Below are 22,371 nucleotides of genomic sequence, written 5' to 3'. Positions count from 1 at the left end.
ATGCATACCTACCAACCTTCATATTACCATCAAACCCCGAATAATAAACATATAACATCCTGCAACTTGGCAAACAGTGGTGGACACCATTATTTTAGAAATAATATGAAAAACATAACCGGGAGCTTAGCCAATCCCGACACCTTTTTCTAACAGCTGGGGCCTGCCCTCAGGTTACTAACCTGGTACCCGGGCACCTTACATAAAGCAGTTATAGATTGCCTGCACCTAGCTTGTCCATTGATTGTCATTGGAACTCCTCTGTGCCAACATCTTTAGCTACCCAGGCCAATCAGTGGAAACTCATCATACCATTCTGTGTTTTCTCACATCTGGGCTTGTACAAGCCAAGGTTTACCCGCTGTGGCCATTTGCACAATTAATAATTATGGGGCAAGCAAAAGATATAGTGGGGCTTCTGGAGGTAAAGATGCTTCTTCTAAGATGGATAAGTTCTTATCCTCCCCTTGCCCTGTGACCTCTAGAGTGAAACAGTGCAACTAGGAAAAGCAATATATTCTTGTATAAGAGGAGTCCGGGGTTGTGCATGGAGAGGGTGAGAGTCATGGTCCATTATCTGAGACTCCAACTATGAAAGCAATATTGCAGACTCTTAAAAATTTGGAGGGGTCCATGGTGGGATTAACTATCCAAATAGGGAGAGTACAGGTGGATACGAGTCTAATCAAACAAGATCTTTCTAAGATAAGAGAGAATGGAGGAAGTAGAGGAAAGAATCTCTTCTCTTGAGGATACAGTGATTTCTTTGCAATCTAAGGTTGCTGTTTTGGAGAAGGACGTTAAAGAATCTGCTAATAAAATTGGCAGAATTGGAGGCTAGATCCAGGAGAGCGAATATTCGCTGTATGGGGTTGCCCTGAGGGGACAGAAGGAGAAAATTGTTGTGGATATATCACGAATTGGCTGCTGGAGAAGTTTAGAGAGACAGTGTTGTCCAAAGTCTTTTCTGTGGAAAGGGCTCAGAGTCCCGTTTAAACCCAGACCTGTAGGCCAGACCCCAAGACCTATCTTGGCCAAGTTATGTGCAGGAGTTTGGTACACAATCCTAAGAAATGCACATTCAAGGGAGAATATGGCGGTAAATGGAGCCCAGATAATGCTCTTTCCGGATTACTGAATGGTCACCTCCAAAATAGGTTTAAGATTGTTGAAATTAAGAAATGTTGGAGACAAGCAGAGTTGCAATATTCATTGTTATTTCTGGCAAAGTTATGGGTGATATACGAGGGTCAAACTTTTTTTTTTTTTTTTCCTCTCCTGAGGAGGCAAGCACAAGGATGGACTCTATGGGACTGCCCTAAATGATGAGAAGATTTGTCTAATGCCCAGATGTACTTTAAGGGACTGCTTTCAGTACTGAGTTGATTTGTGCTTTGCGGAGGATAATAATATGAGCCTGGGGGGGTCGTTTGTTTATGTGGTATATTTATAGATACATCATGGTTTGGTGGGATATGCCATATAGAAAGGGATGTTTTCTGTGAAGATTTGTGACATACCGGTGGGACAAATCAAAATGTAGGATGGTGCCTATGCAGGCTGTATAGATGTACATAATGATGTACTTTGATATGGAGTTGGGGAGTAGGGGGGGGGGAGTAATGCTAGGTATAGGAGTTCCCTGGAAATTAGGCTTTTCTTTCTCATGTCTGTAGGAGGATAGGGGCTGGACCTGGTGGAGGAGGGTATGTTGTTTTTTTTTTGTTCATGATCAATTTTGTATCTTTTTTTATTTTTTTTCTGGAAAAGTATGAAAATCCTATCATGGAATGTTAGGGGGTTGGGCAATAAACTTCAGAGGCTGGCGGTGTTTAATTTTAACCAAAATTTTCTACCAGCGGTAATTTGTCTGCAGGAGACCCATCTTCTTGCTGCAACGTCTGGTAGGCTATCTAGGGGGGGTTTTTATATGTATATATATATATATATGTGTGTGTGTGTGTGTGTATATACAGTGAAGGAAATAAGTATTTGATCCCTTGCTGATTTTGTAAGTTTGCCCACTGTCAAAGACATGAACAGTCTAGAATTTTTAGGCTAGGTTAATTTTACCAGTGAGAGATAGATTATATAAAAAAACAAAAACAGAAAATCACATAGTCAAAATTATATATATTTATTTTCATTGTGCACAGAGAAATAAGTATTTGATCCCTTTGGCAAACAAGACTTAATACTTGGTGGCAAAACCCTTGTTGGCAAGCACAGCAGTCATACGTTTTTTGTAGTTGATGATGAGGTTTGCACACATGTTAGATGGCATTTTGGCCCACTCCTCTTTGCAGATCATCTGTAAAGCATTAAGATTTCGACGCTGTTGCTTGTCTACTCGGAACTTCAGCTCCCTCCATAAGTTTTCGATGGGATTAAGGTCTGGAGACTGGCTAGGCCACTCCATGACCTTAATGTGCTTCTTTTTGAGCCACTCCTTTGTTGCCTTGGCTGTATGTTTCGGGTGATTGTCGTGCTGGAAGACCCAGCCATGAGCAATTTTTAATGTCCTGGTGGAGGGAAGGAGGTTGTCACTCAGGATTTGACGGTACATGGCTCCATCCATTCTCCCATTGATACGGTGAAGTAGTCCTTTGCCCTTAGCAGAGAAACACCCCCAAAACTGGTTAATAAATCTGGAGTCCCTTTCCTTTTAATTGGGGATTTTAATAAGGTTCCAGTTTAAATAAAAGATTGGCACAGGAGGTCCCCCCCTGAAATCGGTGACCTCCCACTCTTTTGGGCTCTATATGGAGTTGGGATTTTTTTGATACATGGATAATTTTATACCCAGATATGTCCCAGTTTTCTTGTTATTGCAAGACCTAGTAATACCTATCCAGAATAGATTTAGCATTGGCCAATAAACAATTAATGGGTTTATTTAGGAGGGTAGAATATAAAGCAAGAGACCTGTCCATCTATTCACTATTGCTTGTTGAGACCTGAAGGCAGTGTTGTCCTAGGAGACCACAGAGTGTTGGCACCAGTGTCTCTCTCCTAGGAGATGCCAGCACTCACGGCCGCCCAGCCCTGCTATGTGTGCTAAGGTGTGCGCGCATGTGATAAAGTTCCCTAATTACTTGATGCGGCCTGCAGTTCTAACCTGTTGCAAACAGTTGAGCACTTCACGTCCGATCACGCCCATGATACCACTTCTATGATGCCGTGGGAGGCTCTTAAATGAGTGCTCCGAGGTGTCCTCATAAAATATGGAGCACGACTTAAAAGAGAAAGGGCCCATTCCCTGAAACTTGCTCTCCAAAAAATTAGCTCCCTGGAACTGGCTCACAAATGTTTGTTTTCTCTTCCACTCTTACGGGAGTTACAAAGTGCCCGACAAGACGCCCAGTGTCTGTTAGACTCTGCTCAAAAGCGTGCCCTCCAAGTTTGTTGGAGCAAATTTTGTGAACTTGGTAACAAAAGCGGACACATGTTGGCCAGAGCATTAAAGGCTCAGTTGGCCCAATCCCATATACCAAATATTAAATCCTCCTCTGGCCACGTGGTCCATATGACTCCCGAGATTGTGGACTGCTTTCACCAATTTGATTCTGACCTCTATAACCTTAGGCCCTCTACTGCCTCTTCCTCCCTGGTCCGGGCCTGTCTCCCCTCACCTTTCACGCCTTTGTCTAGTGAGATGGCTGAGGAGATGGAGGCTGATTTTACCTCACCAGAGATCCTTGCAGTTATCGAGGGCCACCCGTGGGGAAAGAGTCCCGGACCGGATGGGTACACTGCCAAATTTTATAAAACATTGATTGACTGTTTGGCGCCACTTTTGCTCCAAGCCTTTAATTCTGTCTCCCCTGAAGTCTTGTTACCCACTGGCTCCACCTTGGCTCATGTTACGGTCAACCCTAAGTCGGGCAAGGATCCTCAGCGCTGCTCCAGTTATCCCCTCATCTCCTTGCTCAACGTCAACCTAAAAATGTATGCCAAATTGCTAGCAAACAGATTGAATAAACATATCCCTAACTTAGTACATCCAGATCAGGTGGGATTCGTGCCTGGCCGGGAGGCACGAGATAATACCCTTAAAAACTTTGATATTATCCATCATGCCCACACTCACCACATCCCCATCATGATTCTGTTTCTTGATGCCGAAAAGGCGTTTGACAGGATATCACAGCCCACCCTTCACCAAACTCTTCAACACATAGGACTCGTGCCTTCCTTTCTGAGTAAGGTCATGGCCCTTTATCACTCCCCATCTGCCCAATTAAAAATAAATGGCTACCTCTCTGCGCCATTTGCTATTCATAATGGCACCAGGCAGGGTTGCCCTTTGTCCCCATTGTTGTATGTCCTGGTTATGGAGCATCTCATGGCCTCCACTCGGAACAGCACGGATATTAAGGGTGTTCTCATAGGCGGGACAGAATATAAGTGCTCTGCATTTGCTGATGACCCGTTGGTTTATCTCACAAACCCGCATATACATGGTCCAATTTTAAGATTAACTTCTCCAAGTCTGAGGCTTCGAATGTATCCCTTCCACCCTCGATGCTATCACTCCTCAAAAGTAATTTCCCCTCTTCCTGGCCTGCTATGGGTATAACATATTTCAGTGCACGTATAAACTCTGATCTCTCACTACTGTGTGCCAATAACTTCACCCCTTTACTAGCCAAATTTCGCACAGATCTCGCCTCTTGGAATAAAAAGGAATTCTCCTGGTTTGGCCGTATTAACATTATTAAAATGTCACTCCTCCCCAGGTTGCTGTACCTCCTGCAGACGATCCCCATCTCCATCCTCTTATTGGCTACGTATCCAACCATGTTTTGGATCCTGCATATGGCCTACGGGTCGTCCCCGTCTGAGTAGAACAATTCTTACTCGCTCCAGGGAGGCGGGTGGGGTTGGTCTGCCGGACTGTCTGCTTTATTATCTGGCGTCGACTCACGCTCATGTCATTGACTTCTTTCATACTTGTGACTCTAAACTTTGTGTTCGTCTAGCTCAACACCTCTGTACTCGTACCCTATCTACTCTGCCATGGACCCTGCCTGGGAATGGACAGACTCCCATCTCCTTTGTTGTTCTCCATACCCTCTTGGCACTGCAGTCCTCTGAGGTGGGGGGCTCACTGGTTGACCCACTGGGTCCACTGACCCCTATTACTGACAGCCCTGCCTTTCCTGCTGGGGAGGCGTGTCTTTCCTTCCTGGGTAGGTATCCTGCCAATCCCATGTACTTCGCTCAAGTCCTATCCGATTCCTCTCTACTCCCGTTAGCCACTATCTGCCCAGCTGATATGCCCTCACCATGTCACATATTTGAATACTCCCAGATAAAACCTTTCTATAGTTCTAAGCGTCGTGCTCACCTTCACCGGCCGCTTGCTGACTTTGAGCATTTATGTGTCTCCACCCTGTCCCCTACGCACGCCATTTCCATACTCTATAAAATACTCCTTTCCCAGCGATCCCCTCCTCTCCCTTCCTTCTGCAGGGCTTGGGAGACAGAATTGAACGCGACATTCTCCAACGCACAATGGGGACGATGTTTTTCCCTTTCCCAGAAAGCTTCGATAGCCATACGAGCTCAGGAATCTAGCTATAAAATTATTTCTAGGTGGTATCGGGTCCCCACTGCCCTACATAAATGGTACCGGTCTGTACCGGACACGTGCTGGCGTTGTGTGGCGACAGGGGAAAAAATGTACCATATTTGGTGGAGTTGTCCCTCCTTGCGGAGTTTTTGGGAGACGGTTCTCCAAATTATATTAGAAGTTACTCGGGTCTCGGTCCCTAGCTCACCCGAGGCGGACATTTTATTCATTTTCCCTATGGCATTATCCATTTACAAACGCTCTCTACTTAGACACCTCCTCCAAGCTGCCAAATCCGTTATTCCCCACAGGTGGCGAAAGGGCAGTCCCTCCACTGTTTGATAAGTGGTTCCAAGAGGTTGCCTTACTACAATGAATGGAGCACCTTCTGGCTCATGCTGCGGCTGCTTCTGCCAGATACAAAGACACTTGGTCTCCATGGCTTATGTTCCTTTCTTCTTCCACCTACCGTAATGCAGTGATTTGCGATACACTGCATATCCTCTCCCGTGGAGATTCCTCGGGGCGGGGACTACATACAGATGTGTGGGGATTTGCTTGCTCTAAACAAGTCTCTGCAAGGTGCATAGCTGCTTCTAATTTACTCATGATAATCCGGAACTGGAGTCCAGGTACACCATGAATCCCCCGTCTCCCTTGCCTCTTCTTTGCCCTTGTCTGTTTCCTATTCTATCTTCTCCTTCCCTTCTTGTATCAGTCTCAAGTGGTCATTGGCTTCCTGTGATTGTGTTCACCCACTATTGTCATTTCATTTTAGGACGTATGAGACGCTGAACTGTATTTTTATTTTCTTTCTTAAGCAATGCTCCTCTCTCTTATGCTTCCTCAGACTGCTGTAGTATTTTGCGCTTTCTATAGGATGTGATGTTCACCCTCATGTTTGGGCTGTGCCCTCATTTGTCATGTTCTTTCTATTGTGGGGACATATCTCCCCAACTGTGTTTGTACCTGTTTGTATTAAAACCAATAAAAATTTTGAATATGGGAAACAAAGTTCCCTAATTAACCCCTGTTCATCCTGGACTATAAGAAGGGCTCTGCCCTTCCACTCCTTGCCTGAGTGTTGTATATTCCCATGTTTGTATTGCAAATGGTTCCCTAGTGTTTTCCTGCTCCCAGTGTTCCTGTGCCCTGACTCCTATCTCCTGTACCCCGTGCTGTGTTTAGTTCCTGAGCCTGTTTAGTATCGGAGCCGTGCGTTGCCTCGCCTGCTAGAATACACCACATCTGGTGTCATCTGCCACCCCGGATACCATCCGCCACATCTGGCGGTGTCACCTAGGGTATGTGGACCCACTGGGCCCTACCACCTTGACGATATGGCAGCTGGCCAACAGGACACAGGTCACAGTCTATAGTTTGTATAGTGTACCTGTGGTAGCTCAGACAGTAGCAAGACATGCTCGGCTCGGACTAGGCAGCAGGTAGGCGTGGCGTAGATGGACAGGCGTGGTACACAGCACAGCACGACTTCAGCTTAACACGGCACTTGACCATTATAGCACAGGTTACAGGTAGCAGGAACGGGGAACTGGAAAACACTCAGGAGACCATTTGTATAGACATACTAGGATAACGGCAACAAGGCTCAGCCATTGGAGGGAGGGGCACCCACCTGTGTGCGACCTGGCTCTTTGTCTGGACTGTGCTCGCGAGCGCACCCTGGTGGTCACTGTGGAACAGGACGGCCGCATGTGCAAGCATTTCTGGAGAGAAGGGCGTAGACCGGATGGAAGGAGTTCGTGGTCAGCAACCAAGGACGTTGTAGGCGCAACCTGCCACGCCTGCTGAAATACACCACATCTGGTGTCATCTGCCATCTCGGATACCATCCGCTACATCTGGCGCAACCCGCCACATCTAGCCCCATCTGTGCCAGAGCCCTTGCCGCCATTTGGATTATCCCAGGTACCCTTGTGCTACACTCCTTCCATAGACTTTGCATAGACTGTGAGTTGGTCAGCTGCCTCTCCACTACGGCGGAGCGGCCTAGTAAGTCCACATACCCCTAGATCGTGACCGTACGCTCAGGCCATAGAACCCGCTGGCCAGCCTAAGACCACAGTTCAGGTGATACAGACGGATATGCGTGACCTATGTTCACGGCAGGATCAACTCCTCGAGGCTGTAAACTCCATCATTGCCATCTGGATCAACTCCCAGCTCCTCTTCCAGAAACTGCTGCAGTTCCACTGCCCGTTACTCCTCCTGTTTGTTCCAGATCCACGGTTTCACTGCCTCTTCCTCCTTGCTATGATGGCGACCCTAGAGCCTGTAGAGGGTTCATAAATCAATGCACTATTCATTTTAGACTACGAGCTCATCTCTTCCCTTCTGATGAGGTCAAGGTAGCGTTCATTATCTCCCTCTCCACTGGCAAGGCCCTTGCATGGGCGAACCCCATCTTGGAACGACAGGGACCTGAATTCTCGGACTTAGCCTTGTTCTTACAGTCTTTCCGTGCTGTGTTCGAGGAGCTGGGTTGAAAACCTTCTGCCGCGGCCACTCTGCTAATCATCAAGCAAGGAGGGTCCACAGTAGGAGAGAATAACATCTCCTTTTGTACCCTGGCAGCAGAGTTGGCATGTTACAATGAGGCGTTTGTGGCAACCTTTTGGGAGGGACTGTCCTCCCACATCAAGGATGAGCTAGCTGCCCGCGACCTTCCTTGGATGCTCTGATCCTGTTGGCCACCCGGGTCGATATGAGAATCCAGGAACGCACTCAGGAGGTTCAGCAGGAGAGACGTTTACACAGACTAGCACCCTCGTTCCAGAAACCACTATTGCCCTTCCTGTTGCTCTACCTGAAGAACCGATGCAGGTAGACAGTCAAGTTTGTCCGAGCAGAAGAAACAGCGCAGACGCTCTTCAGGTTTGTGTCTGTATTGCGGTGGGACAACGCCAAACGTCAAAACCTCTTCCAAATTGTCTATTCCTGTGACCATCATCTCTGAAGAGACATCACACTTCTCCTCTGCCTATCTTGATTCCGGAGCAGCAGCAAATTTCATCCAGCAGGATTTAGTGGACCGCCTACGTCTACCCACAGTTCTTCTAGGGAGACCCCTGGCTGTTGCCTCTGTGACTGGACTACCATTGCCCAATCCTATTGTGTTTATCACTAAACCACTGACATTACAAATCGGTGTTCTTCAATTGGAACAGATCACCTTCCTCATCCTGCCTAAAGCCATCAACCCTGTCCTGCTGGGCCTGCCTTGGCTTCGCCTACATGCTCCGGTTCTCGACTGAAGTTCTGGAGAGGTCCTCCAACGGAGCCCCAAATGCCTTGCCCGCTGTCTGCCACAGGTTCGTCCTGTTTTGCCTCCACTGCCTTAGTCACTCTCCGGTCTACCGTCCCAATATGCCAGTTTTGCAGACGTCTTCAGTAAGAAGGAGGCAGAGACTCTTCCCCCCCCCCCCCATCGCATCTACGATTGCCCTGTTGAATTACTTCCTGATGCCTCGCCACCTGGAGGTCGAGTTTATCCTCTCTCCCTCCCAGAGACACTAGCCATGTCTGCCTATGTTAAGGTGAACCTCGAGAGAGGGTTCATCCGCATGTCAGCCTCTCTGGCAGGAGCTGGATTCTTCTTTGTGAAGAAAAAGGACTGATCTCTTCAGCCATGTATCAACTACTGAGGTCTGAACCAAATTACGGTAAAGAATAAGTACCCCCTACCACTTATCTCAGAAATTTTTTATAGAATCCGTGGGGCCAAGGTGTTCACAAAGCTGGATTTACGCGAAGCTTATAACTTGATCCGTATCCGCAAGGGTGACGAGTGGAAAGTCGCATTTAACACTCGAGATGGCCATTATGAATACCTTGTGATGCCTTTTGGATTATGTAACGCCCCGGCTGTGTTCCATGAGTTTGTAAATTACATTTTCCGAGATCTACTGTATGTCTGTGTGGTGGTCTATCTGGACGACATCCTGATTTACTCACCTGATTTGTTGATACATCGGAAGCATGTTCGCCAAGTTCTATCACGGCTAAGGGGGAATTGTCTATATGCCATGTCGCATTTGCAGAGCTTCTGAGGTACCAGTACAGGGGAAACCCCTTAAAAGTGACCCCATTTTGCAAACTAGACCCTTTGAGGTATTCATTGTTGTTTTCATGGGGTGCTCTATTTTTTTAAGAGGAGTGGTGACTTTAAAACAGCAATTCTACTATTAATTTTAATTCCTTTTTTTTTTTTTTTTTTTTTACAACATTCACTGTTCGCTATAAATTACATATTCACTTTATTCTGCGGGGCGATACCATATGTTTTTTTTTGTTTTTTTTGCACAATAAAATACTTTTTATAAAAAATCATTTACTTTTTGTGTTACCATATTCTAAGAGCCATTACTTTTTTATTTTTCCATCAAGAAAGCCGTGTGATGGCTTGTTTTTTGCATAACGAATTGTAGTTTCGATCAGTACCATTTTTGGGTACATGCGACTTTTTGATCACTTTTTATTTCATTTTTTGCAACCTGACGTGACAAAAAATTGTGATTCTGGTATGGTTTATTATTATTTTCTTTTATGACGTTCACCACCGGGGTAAATAATGAAATACTTTTGTAGCCCAGGCCGTTACGAACGCGACGATACCAATTATGTATAGTTTATTTCTTTTAAAAAAAAATGTAACAATAAAGGACTGATAAGGGAAAAAGGGGGATTTTTACTTTTATTACTTTAAAACTTTTATTTTTTTATTTTTACACAACTTTTTTTAAACTTTTTGTTATTTTGTCCCACCAGGACTCTTGAAGGCAGGAGGCCCTGATCGCAATTCTAATACACTGCACTACATGTGTAGTGCAGTGTATTAGAGCTGTCGGCTACTCACTGACAGAAAGCTCCGTAGGTGGCATAGCTGGAGGCCATTGTTAGGCCTCTGGTTGTCATAGCAACCATCAATGCCCGCTATCATGTAGCGGCACGTCGATGGTGGTTTAACCCTTAAGAAGCTGCGATCGCTATTGAACGTGACTTCTAAGGGGTTAATCAGCGAGGACACTGTGATAGGTTCCTGCTGAAGGAGCTGCGGCAACTGCTGTATGAGACAGCAGTTGTCACAGCTCCTGTATGTGCCGGGAGGATGACCGAAATACATTCAGAATATCTATATTGCATAATAGGTAGTGATATGCAATCAAGGAACTCAGGAACCTATCACAAAAAAGATACAATAAAGAAGAAGAGAGAAAAGTAGAACAATAGGAAAAAGGGAAGGGATAAAGGGGGGAGGGTGCTCCAAGTATCTGGCTACCCCTTCAGAGGGGGAAAGACATATAAAATGAGAATCAAGGTGGCATATGAGACTTCCATGGGTCCCAAATCCTATCAAATTGCTCTCGAGAGCCTGAAAGTATACTACTCAGATGGTCATTAACCATAATCCACGTCCGCTTGGACTCAACAAGGGGAAATGGAATAATGGGAGTTTTCCAAGCTCTCGCTATTGTCTTCTTAGCAGCCAAAATAATATATTGTATAAGCTTGTGTGTATATTTAGGAGCTGATGATATAGGACCATTTAGGAGACAAGTAGCTATATCAAGAGTCCGGGATATCCCAGTAAGAGAGGAGATGATTGTTTGGATTTCCGACAAGAATTTGGTCACTGTTGGGCCTTCCCACCATGTATAAACTAATGAACCCATCTGTCCGCATTGTCTAAAGCAAGTTGGATCACTGGATTGAAATATGCGTGACAGTCTAAGGCCTCATTCACACGGCAGGGTTTCCCGGCCGGGTGCCGGCCGTTCATAAATCGGCCGGCACCCGGCTGCATTAGGAATGATAGACCCCTAATGGGGCTATTCACACGACCGATTTTTTTGACGGCCGGAAAATCCGGCCGTCAAAAAATAGGACATGCTCTATCTTTGCCCGGGCACCCGGCCGCCCGGCTCCCATACAAGTCTATGGGGCCGGGTATTACACGGCCATCACCGGAATGTGTTCCGAGTGATGGCCGGGTTTCCCGGCGCTTGCGCTCTATCTCCTCCTCCTCACAGCGCAGAGTGCATGTGAGGAGGAGGAGTTGATGCCATTCTGACGAATGGCATCGCTGTACACTGTGTTGCAGGGCCGGGGTGTACAGCAGGTGGAAGGGAGCGCTGCGCTGGCTCCCTTCCCCTGCTTGTTAAAAGCACCCTGGCTCGGCGACACCTTCGATGGCGCCGCTAGTAGTAGTAGTAGCAGCAGCTGCTGCTGCTGCGGCTGCTACTACTGTAGCGACGCCACTATAGCAGAGCGGGGAGGTATCTCCCCGCTCTGCTATGTGCTAGCCGCACTTTAGCTCCTTGAAGGAGCGGAATCCCCGTGTGTTCGGGGATTCCGCTCCTGGACAGAGCGCTTGATGTCTCTGTCCATATCTGGGCAGTGACATCAGGGGAAACACCTGAAGCGGAATCCCCGAACACATGGGGATTCCCCTTCAGGAGCTGCCGCTGATGTCACTGTCCGGATCTGCCCGGCCCGGCACGGATGCATAACTTTATGCAAACCGGCCGGGCAAAATGGCCGATTTTACCGGCCGACACTCGGGCTCGGGAACGACCCGGTCGTGTGAATCCCGCCTAAGGGCTGGTTCACATCAGCGGTCGCTTTCTGTCCAGGGTTTTCGTCGTGGAACCCCGCAACTGAAAGTCAAATGAAAACCACAGCTTTCGTTTGCATCAGCATTGATATCAATGGTGACGGAAACATTGCTAATGGTTTCCGTTTCTCATTCTGGCAGGTTTCCGTTTTTTCGATGCAAGCATTAGTGCAGTCGACTGATGTGAACCATCCCTTAGGGTGTGTTCGCATATGTCAGTTGTGTCCACATCAGTTTTTTTGTCTCTCATGTGATTACAACTGATGCAAAAACTGTTTAAAAAAATGCATCAGTTGCCATCAGGCTTTTTCACGATTTTTACTACAAAACCATCAGTTGTCGTTAGTTGTCAACGGTTTTTACAATCCGTTTTTAACATCCGTTTTACCACAATGGTCCACTAAAAAGGTAGTCTAGGGTCTGAAAATGTGCGGGATAGTGTGGTGGATAGTTTGTGATCTATTTTATACATGATAGATTAGATACTTGTTGTGTACCATGTTGGGGCTCTCCTTCTCTGCTCCTACCTTGGTGCTACACTGAAGTCTGACACACACATTGTAATTTCACGTGTGTCATATTCAGCGCATCGCCAAGGCCGGCGCCAATAGAGAGAGCCCAGTAGGCAGCTGCGGTCCACTGACCTCAGATCAAATCTTCGAAGCAGCCTGAAAAGACGCCAAACACTAGCCCTAACTTCAGTGAGTAGATCGTTTTTGGCACCTTTATAGCTACCCAATACCATCCTGCATCTCCTACCCACCCCACACCATGCAGGGATTCACACGATAGTGCCACACACCCCCTGTAGCTAATGCCACAGTGCCCTCTGTATATAGTGCCACACACCCCCTGTAGATAATGCCATGGTTCCCTCTGTAGTTAGTGCCACACCCCCTGTAGATAATACTACAGTGCCCTCTGTTGATAGTGCCACCCCCCTGTATTTAATGCCACATACCCCCTGTAGATAATGCCACAGTGCCCTCTGTATACAGTGCCACACACCACCTGTAGATAATGCCGCAGTCCCCTCTAAAGGATAGTACCACCCCCCCCTGTATATAGCGCCACCCTCCCCCCGTATATAGTGCCACCCCCTGTATATAGTGCCACACCCCCCGGTATATAGTGCCACACCCCCCGGTATATAGTGCCACACCCCCCAGTATATAGTGCCACACCCCCCGGTATATAGTGCCACACCCCCCGGTATATAGTGCCACACCCCCCGGTATATAGTGCCACACCCCCCGGTATATAGTGCCACACCCCCCGGTATATAGTGCCACACCCCCCGGTATATAGTGCCACACCCCCCGGTATATAGTGCCACACCCCCCGGTATATAGTGCCACACCCCCCGGTATATAGTGCCACACCCCCCGGTATATAGTGCCACACCCCCCGGGATATAGTGCCACCCCCCCCCCGGTATATAGTGCCACACCCCCTGGTATATAGTGCTACACCCTCCGGTATATAGTGTCACACCCTCCGGTATATAGTGTCACACCCTCCGGTATATAGTGTCACACCCTCCGGTATATAGTGTCACACCCTCCGGTATATAGTGCCACACCCTCCGGTATATAGTGCCACACCCTCCGGTATATAGTGCCACACCCTCCGGTATATAGTGCCACACACCCCGGTATAAAGTGCCACACACCCCGGTATAAAGTGCCACACACCCCGGTATATAGTGCCACACACCCCTGTATATAGTGCCACACCCCTCGGTATATAGTGCCACACCCCTCTGTATATAGTGCCACACCCCCCGGTATATAGTGCCACACACCCCGGTATATAGTGCCACACATGCCCCTGTAGATAATGCCGCAGTGCGCTCTGTATATAATGCCACACAGCCCCCTTGTAGATAGCGCCACACAGCCCCCTTGTAGATAGCGCCACACAGCCCCCTTTGTAGGCAGCGCCACACAGGCCCCCTTGTAGGCAGCGCCACACAGGCCCCCTTGTAGGCAGCGCCACACAGGCCCCCTTGTAGGCAGCGCCACACAGGCCCCCTTGTAGGCAGCGCCACACAGGTCCCCTTGTAGGCAGCGCCACACAGGACCCCTTGTAGGCAGCGCCACACAGGCCCCCTTGTAGGCAGCGCCACACAGGCCCCCTTGTAGGCAGCGCCACACAGGCCCCCTTGTAGGCAGCGCCACACAGGCCCCCTTGTAGGCAGCGCCACACAGGCCCCCTTGTAGGCAGCGCCACACAGGCCCCCTTGTAGGCAGCGCCACACAGGCCCCCTTGTAGGCAGCGCCACACAGGCCCCCTTGTAGGCAGCGCCACACAGGCCCCCTTGTAGGCAGCGCCACACAGGCCCCCTTGTAGGCAGCGCCACACAGGCCCCCTTGTAGGCAGCGCCACACAGGCCCCCTTGTAGGCAGCGCCACACAGGCCCCCTTGTAGGCAGCGCCACACAGGCCCCCTTGTAGGCAGCGCCACACAGGCCCCCTTGTAGGCAGCGCCACACAGGCCCCCTTGTAGGCAGCGCCACACAGGCCCCCTTGTAGGCAGCGCCACACAGCCCCCTTGTAGGCAGCGCCGCACAGCCCACAGCCCCCTTGTAGGCAGTGCCGCACAGCCCACAGCCCCTTTGTAGGTAGCACCCCCCCTTCCTGTAGATAGCACCACTGTAGCTCCCTGATGGAGCGAAATCCCCCTTTGGCCGGGGATTCTGCTCCTAGAGTGCTCCGCTTGATGTTTCTGTCCATATATGGACAGTGACATCAAGGGCAACTCCTGAAGCGGATTCACCGCATTGCCGACGCTGTGACTGGGTATTCCACTCCAGGAGAAGCCCCTGTCGTCTGTGTCCATTTATGGACAAAAACATCAAGCGCTCAGTCCAGGAGTCGGCAACGCTGTGTACAGGGATTCCGCTTTAGGAGTTGCTCCTGATGTGACTGTCCATATATGGACAGAGACATCAAGCGCTCAATCCAGGAGTGGAATCCCCGGCCACACGGGGCATCCGCTCCTTCAGGGAGCTACAGTGGCGCTAATAGATATGATACGGAGCCGGATCTCCCTGGGAGCCGGAACCAAAAACGCTGCAGGTAATGTTTTTAGATCTGGCTCCAAGGAAGGTCTGGCGTCGTACGGCACCACATCTAATGTCCCCCGTGCCAGAACAGATCCCATAGAAAACTATGGGATCCTTTCTAGCATCAGTTTGCCTCCGGCTTTTCTGCAACACGCTGGAGCTAAACTGAAGCGGACGCCGGACATATGTGAACGGCACCTAAGTGGGACCATATACCAACGGAGAAGAACTTTGTATCCTGCCTCAATCAAAGTTGTGTTAATATATTGGGCAATTTACCTCCCGGGGTGACCAGTTCAGCATATAAACAAGATATTCTCCCCCATAGTAGAAGAGGTCCAACATAACCTTTCTAAGGGTGTCATAGTAGAAATATCGTCATGATTGGATTTCCAGGCTTGGAGGAAGTGTCTAATCTGTTGGTATCACTAGACTTCAGATAAAGAGAGTGCATGAGACTGCTGACAATATTCTAAGGACCTCATGTCGCCACTCAAAAAAAGTCCTTAATTCTGTAGAAGCTTTTGTTAATCCACCACTGAAAGGCTACCGGCTGAAGGCCTGGTGGAAAATCAGGGTTATAACAAATAGTGGTTAGCGGTGCAGGAGGAGAGACACATTTATGTACCTTCAATCGGGTGTCCCACAGAGCCAGCATCTGAGAAAGGACAGGAGCCAGTATTGTAGGCCTATTCTGAGGTCGAAGCCAAAGAATTGTTTCAAGAGGGAAAGGGTGGCTTCAATCTGTACCCATTGGGGGAAGTGGGACTTAGATAAATGTCTGTCATTTGTACTAGACATGCAGCATGGAAATAGTGTAGAAGGCGTGGTACCCCCAGTCCCCCAGAGATCTGCAGGGTATACATTGTTTTTTTCACTATTCTGGAACTTTTATTGCCCCATATGAAAGACACAATATGTGATTGTAGAGCCAATATATCTTTGGTAATAATCCTTATATGTAAGGTTTGAAAAAGATATAAGATTTTAGGCAACCGTCATTTTTATTGCAGCTATTCTGCCAAACCAAGATAGCGAGTAATGCGACCACGATTGTAAGTCTGCCTCCAACTTTCTAAGCTTGGGAGGACAGTTTGCTTTATAGACAGTATATATGGAGGACATCAATTTAATTCCCAGGTAAGTGATGGAATTAGTGGCCATTGAAAATCAAAATTAAGTTTAAGGAGTTTTATCAACCTATCTGATAAGCCCAAATTCAACGCCACAGATTTATGGTTATTTACTATCAACCCAGACAACTTACTAAAGTGGTTTAACCCCTTAGGGGCGCACCCTTGTTTTGGCCTTAAGGCTCAGAGCCCATTTTTCAAATCTGACATATTTCACTTTATGTAGTAATAACGTCGGAATGCTTAAACCTATCCAAGCGATTCTGAGATTGTTTTCTCGTGACACATTGGGCTTCATGTTCGTGGTAAAATTTGGTCGATATATTCAGCGTTCATTGGTGAAAAATTGCAAAATTTTGAGAAAATTTTGAATAAAACAGCATTTTTCAGAATTTAAATGCATCTGCTTGTAAAACAGACTGTTATACCACCCAAAATAGTTACTAGTTCACATTTCCCATATGTCTACTTTAGATTGGCATCGTTTTTTTTTAAATTTCTTTTATTTTTCTTGGACGTTACAAGGCTTAGACCATAAATAGGAATTTCTCATATTTTTAAGAAAATTTCAAAAGCCTTTTTTTAAGGTACCTGTTCAGTTCTGAAGTGTCTTTGAGGGGCCTATGTATTAGAAACCCCCATAAAACACCCCATTTTAAAAACTAGACCCCTAAAAGTATTCAAAACCGCATTTAGAATTTTTAACCCTTCAGGCGTTTCACAGGAATTAAAGCAAAGTGGAGGTGAAATTTGCAAATTTCATTTTTCTTGCTGAATTTCAATTTTATTCAAATTTTTTTCTGTAACAGGTTTTACCAGAAAAATACTACTAAATATGTCTTGTCCAGATTCGGCAGTTTTTAGAAATGTCCCACATGTGGCTCTAGTGTTCTCGTGGACTAAAACACAAGCCCTAGTAGCAAAGAAGCACCTAGTGCATTTTGAGGCCTCTTTTTTATTAGAATATATTTTAGGCAGCATGCCAGGTTTGAAGAGGTGTTGAGGTATCAAAGCCATGGAAACCCACCATAAGTGACCCCATTTTGGAAACTACACCCCTCAAGGAATTCGTTTATGGTTGTTGTTATCATTTTGACCACACAGTTTTTTCACAGCACCTATTTGAATTGGGCTGTGAAATTAAAAAAATGAAATTTTTTCCAATAAGATGTCATTTTTGATCAAAATTTCTTATTTTCACAGGGAACAAAATACCCCATTTTGTTGCCCAATTTGTCCTTAGTGCGGCAATACCCTATTTGTGGTGATAAACTGCCGTTTGGGCCCATGGGAGGGCTCAGAAGGAAAGGACCACCATTTGGGCTACTGAAGCTTTTCTGGTGCTAAGTCATGTATGCAGAAGCCCCTGAGGTACCAATACAATTGAAACCCCCGAGAAGTGACCCTATTTTAAAAACGACACCCCTTAAGACATTCATCTAGAGGTGTAGTGAGCATTTTGACCCCACAGGTACTGTGTAAAAGATAATGCACAGCAGATGGTGCAGAGTGAGATTTGCAATTTTCTATATATATATATGGCATGTCAGTGTCAGATATAGTGTGCCCAGCATGTACCACCGGAGATATACACCCCATAAGCTGTAATGTGGGTTCTCCCGGGTACGGCAATACCCTACATGTGGCTGTTATCAGCTGCCTGGGCACACGGCAGGGCTCAGAAGGGAAAGATGAGGGGGATAAGCTGTTCGGAGTGCATCAGGGTAAATTAAAAATTAAGGGATGTATGATAAATTCTAAACCAATCTTTCATACAGAGCCCTGGTTTTTCGGGACACGTGTCGCATTGGTATATTGTGTCCTTCCTTATCCCCCTCTTTGAGCAGACTCTGCACCTCTTTTTACTTTTTCCCTTCTTGCCAGTTTGGGGAACTTCTCCTGGAAAGTTTTGCCCTGGTACGATGCGTGTTGCCTCGCTTCCAGAAGTACTGGGTTCTCCCTCTTCTTGGTCCCTAAAGATTAGGTTCTTGATAACCACCTCTTGAAATTCCAGGAAAGTTCCCCTCTGGCCTGCACATCGACGTAGCACGTACGCATTGTACAATGCCATCTGTATGATGTGCATGGCCAGCTTCTTATACCACACAGCATGGCGCTGTAGGGCTTCAGGACTTGATCTGACAAGTCAACCCCTCCAATGTACCTATTGTAGTCCAGGATGCAGTCTGGTTTGAGAGTCTCTGTACTGGTACCTCATACAGTTACATGGGTACTGGTGTGGCCATGTATTGTTGTCAATACAAGGACATCTCTCTTGTCCTTGTACTTGACACACAATATGTTGCTGCTAGAATGTGCCCTGCTCTCACCCCTTCTGAGTGTTTGCCCAAGCAGAGTCTTAGGGAGGCCGCTCAGATTTTTTCAAGCAGTGCCACATGTTACAGTACTTCTGGAAGCAAGGCACTTGAGTGGGACACTGGTATAAAAATTATCCAGGTAGAGGTGGTCTAGTAACCCTGGTCCAGCAGTGGGTGCACCAAATCCCACACAATTTTTGCATTAATTCCCAGTAAGGGGGGGCATTCTGGGGGCTGAATACTGCTGTCCTTCCCTTCATATATCCTAAATTTGTACGTATACCCTGATGCACTCTCGCACAGCTTATACATCTTCACGCTATACCTTGCCCTCTTACTCGGCAGGTACTGGCAGAATTGAAGCCTCCCTTTAAAATGGACCAGGGACTCATCGACAGAAATACACTTCTCGGGGGTGTATGCTTGGGCAAACCGGGCACTGAAATGTTCTAATAGGGGTCTCTGTTTGTACAAACGGTCAAAACTGGGGTCATCTCGGGGTGGGCACTGCTCATTATCCGTATAATGTAAGAAGCGAAGTATTGCCTCATAACACATCCTGGACATGGCCATACGGTACATCGGGGTGTGGTATAAGATGTCCGTGCTCCAGTAGGTTCTAATGGACGGCTTTTTCAGAAGCCCCTTGTTCAAGTCAAGTGCCCAGAACTTGCCCAACTCTGCTGCATCTACAGGGGTCCACCTGTGGGATTGGTCATAAAATGATGTGGGGTTCTTCGTAATATACTGTTGGGCATATAAATTCGTCTGGGAGACCATAAGATTTATAAAGTCATCAGTGAAGAAGAACTTGAAAAAGTCAATTTCACTGAGCCCTGCCGTATTAAATTTTATCCCTGAGCTGCCCATGTACTCTGGGATTTGGGGTTCGTAAATGTCTGGTGTGGGGGTCCAAATGGAGTCACTTCGCTCGGGGACTTGAACTGCGGCGGGGTCATTTCGCTTGGCTTCAACTGCAGTGGTGGTCCTGGGGCGTCTCCTAGGGGGTTCCTCTTCTTCATTACTGGATGAGGAGGTGGATAAATAAAACCGAGTCTCACCATCCGACAACTCTGAGTTGGAGGGAAGAAATTAATATCCCTCTTCGGCACTAAATGTCTGTTGGGACATGTTTGATTGCTTCCCACCTAAACCAGCCCAAAAAATTAGTGTTTTTATAGAACGAGTGGGCTTCCCTGAGACTAAACCTAACTTGGGCGAGGGTTCCTATCACTAAACCTAACTAGATTTTATTTGAACTTCCCTGAGACTAAATCCAACTACGGCGACTTATCCCTGACACTAAACCTAACTAGATTATTCCAGGCTTCCCTAACACTAAAACTAACTACGGTGACGGGTGCCTGACACTAAACCTATCTAGATTATTCCGAGTTTCCCTGACACTAAACCTAACTACGGTGATGGACCCCTAACACTAGATCTAACTACGGTGATGGATTCCTGACGCTAAATTCCCTGACACTATACCTAACTACGCTTTTTGACAGTTCCCTGACACTAACCCTAATACTAAACTAACCAGTTAAATTGTCTAAATTAACAGTTTTTTTATTTTATTTAATTTTTATATATTTTTTTGTTTTATAAAGAAAAAAAAGAAAAAAATAATCCCCAGGGACCAAGAAATTGGTCTTGAAGACTAAGAAGTGGTCAGTGATAGGAGATCACTGACCAAAAACGTGGGGGGAACACAAGGAGGAAGGGTACAGGACTGGGTAGTGGATTGGGGAGGTGGGAAGCAGAAAAAAGTGTTTTTTTCACTCTTTTTTTCTCTCTGCTTTGAACGCCTCGCTATCTCCAACAGAGGCGTTCAGGGCGGGTGTGGCAGGATGTGATGTCAGGGAGAGGAAGTGAAGAGACCGATCGCCACTATTGGACAGTTATTCACTGACAGACCAATAGTGGCGATCGTGGAGGCGGGACCATCGCGACAGGTCCCAGCGTATTGAGCTGTGATAGCCTGCGGTCGGAAACAGCAGCTGTCACAGCTCGTGCACGCGCCGGTGGAAAATGGCGATGCATTTTCCCTGTGATGTAATATTCCGTCGCTAAGCGCGAACGGGGCGGTCGGCGCGACGGAATATTACGTCGCTGAGCGCAAAGGGGTTAAAGTATGGAATAAATTGAGTAATGAGGTAAGAGGAGACTCTAAACAGCAGGATGTCATCCGCAAATAGCGCGCATTTATGTTCAATTGGACCCATCGTAATGCCCTTTATGTTTTGGTTTTGTCTAAAAAGGTTCATCACCGGTTCCATCACTATTGCAAAGAGGGTTGAGGAGAGAGGGCATCCCTGTAGCGTTCCTCTTTTAATATGGAATGAGGATAGGATATCCCTTGGTACATATTTGTGCTTTAGGAGAAGAGTACAATCCCTGTAACAGGTTAAGAAAGTTATGCCCAAATCCCATATGAATAAGTATGTAGAACAAATAGTCCCAGGAGAGAGAATCAAAGGCCTTCTGAAGATCAAGACCCAGCAACACACCCTGGCAGGGACCTTTCCCATCCCATTTGGAATGTTTTGCTGTAATGATGTCTATCGCTCGTCTGGTCTGATCACGTTTGTTTAAGTGGAGTAAAACCAGCGTGGTCTTTGTGTATATAAGCCAAAATAAAAGTATTCAAACGTGTTGCCAGTATTTTTGTCATTATTTCATGGTCCACATTGATAAGCGAAATGGGCCTGTAGTTCGCAACATCCGTATGATCTTGTGTATATAGGCCATATCAGCTGTGTGTGCAACAGGGATGTAACGTCTATGGCCACGGCCCGTCGATCGGTCGTTAACCCCGACGGCCGTGGCCATGTACAGCTTACCTGCCTGCAGCGTCGTCCCCCAGTCAGGCGCCGGCACTCTCTTCCGGGTTCCGAGTGTCTCCGGCGGGTGCGCGCGCCCGCGCGTGCACGGCCTTAAAGGGCAAGTGCGCGCGTTTTGCGAAAAACTGCAATCTGGCCCAGGATGCCCTGGGCTATAAAAAGAGCTCTGCCCTCTTGCCCTTTGCCAGAGCGTTGTTAGTTTTCCCATTGTTCGTATTGCTCATGGTCTCCCAGTGTCTTCCAGCCTCCCAGTGTACCTTGCTCCTGTATTCCGTATCCCGTATCCTGTTTCCGTGCTACCTAGTGCTCCTGCCGTGCTGTGCTACAGTCTACGCTACCCTGCTACGCCTCACCGAACGACTTCCCACCGCCTGGTTCTGGACGTGTCCGCCTCGCCACTGCCTACGATTGCCTCAGGTACTCTCGCTGAACCATTGAACTGTGTACCTTCCGGTTTGGCCAGCTGCCATCTCCGCTACGCGGTACGGCCCAGTGGGTCCACACCCCGCATCGTGACAAGGGATACCCACTCTGTAAGCGTTAAAAAGGCTTGTCAAATGGGGCGCTAGGATGTCTCTAGATTTTTTTATAATATGCTAAGGTAAAGCCATCTGGCCCATGGGCCTTGTTAGGGGGGAGGGATGTGATCGCCTCATTTATTTCTTCCTGTGTAAACGCAGAGTCCATTTTATCTTTCTCAGATTGCGTTAGATGTTTCGGAGTGCATGTAGGAGGAAAGAGTCTGCGTTAGATTCTGTAAAAGAAGGGGGTGTATCGTATAGTCTGTAATAGGAGTGA

At 47.3% G+C, this 22,371-nt stretch overlaps 1 protein-coding gene across 1 annotated transcript in view; it reads left to right on the top strand.

Annotated features, from left to right (window-relative positions):
• LMAN1L (lectin, mannose binding 1 like) overlaps positions 1 to 22,371 on the top strand; it is a 101,998-nt gene that overhangs the window by 53,156 nt on the left and 26,471 nt on the right. The window lies entirely within an intron of this gene.

Source organism: Rhinoderma darwinii, chromosome 3 (genome assembly GCF_050947455.1).
Source record: "Rhinoderma darwinii isolate aRhiDar2 chromosome 3, aRhiDar2.hap1, whole genome shotgun sequence".
Lineage (NCBI taxonomy): Eukaryota > Metazoa > Chordata > Amphibia > Anura > Rhinodermatidae > Rhinoderma > Rhinoderma darwinii.
Note: the sequence above shows the minus strand (reverse complement) of the source record. Positions and strands in the feature narration are given on the sequence as shown.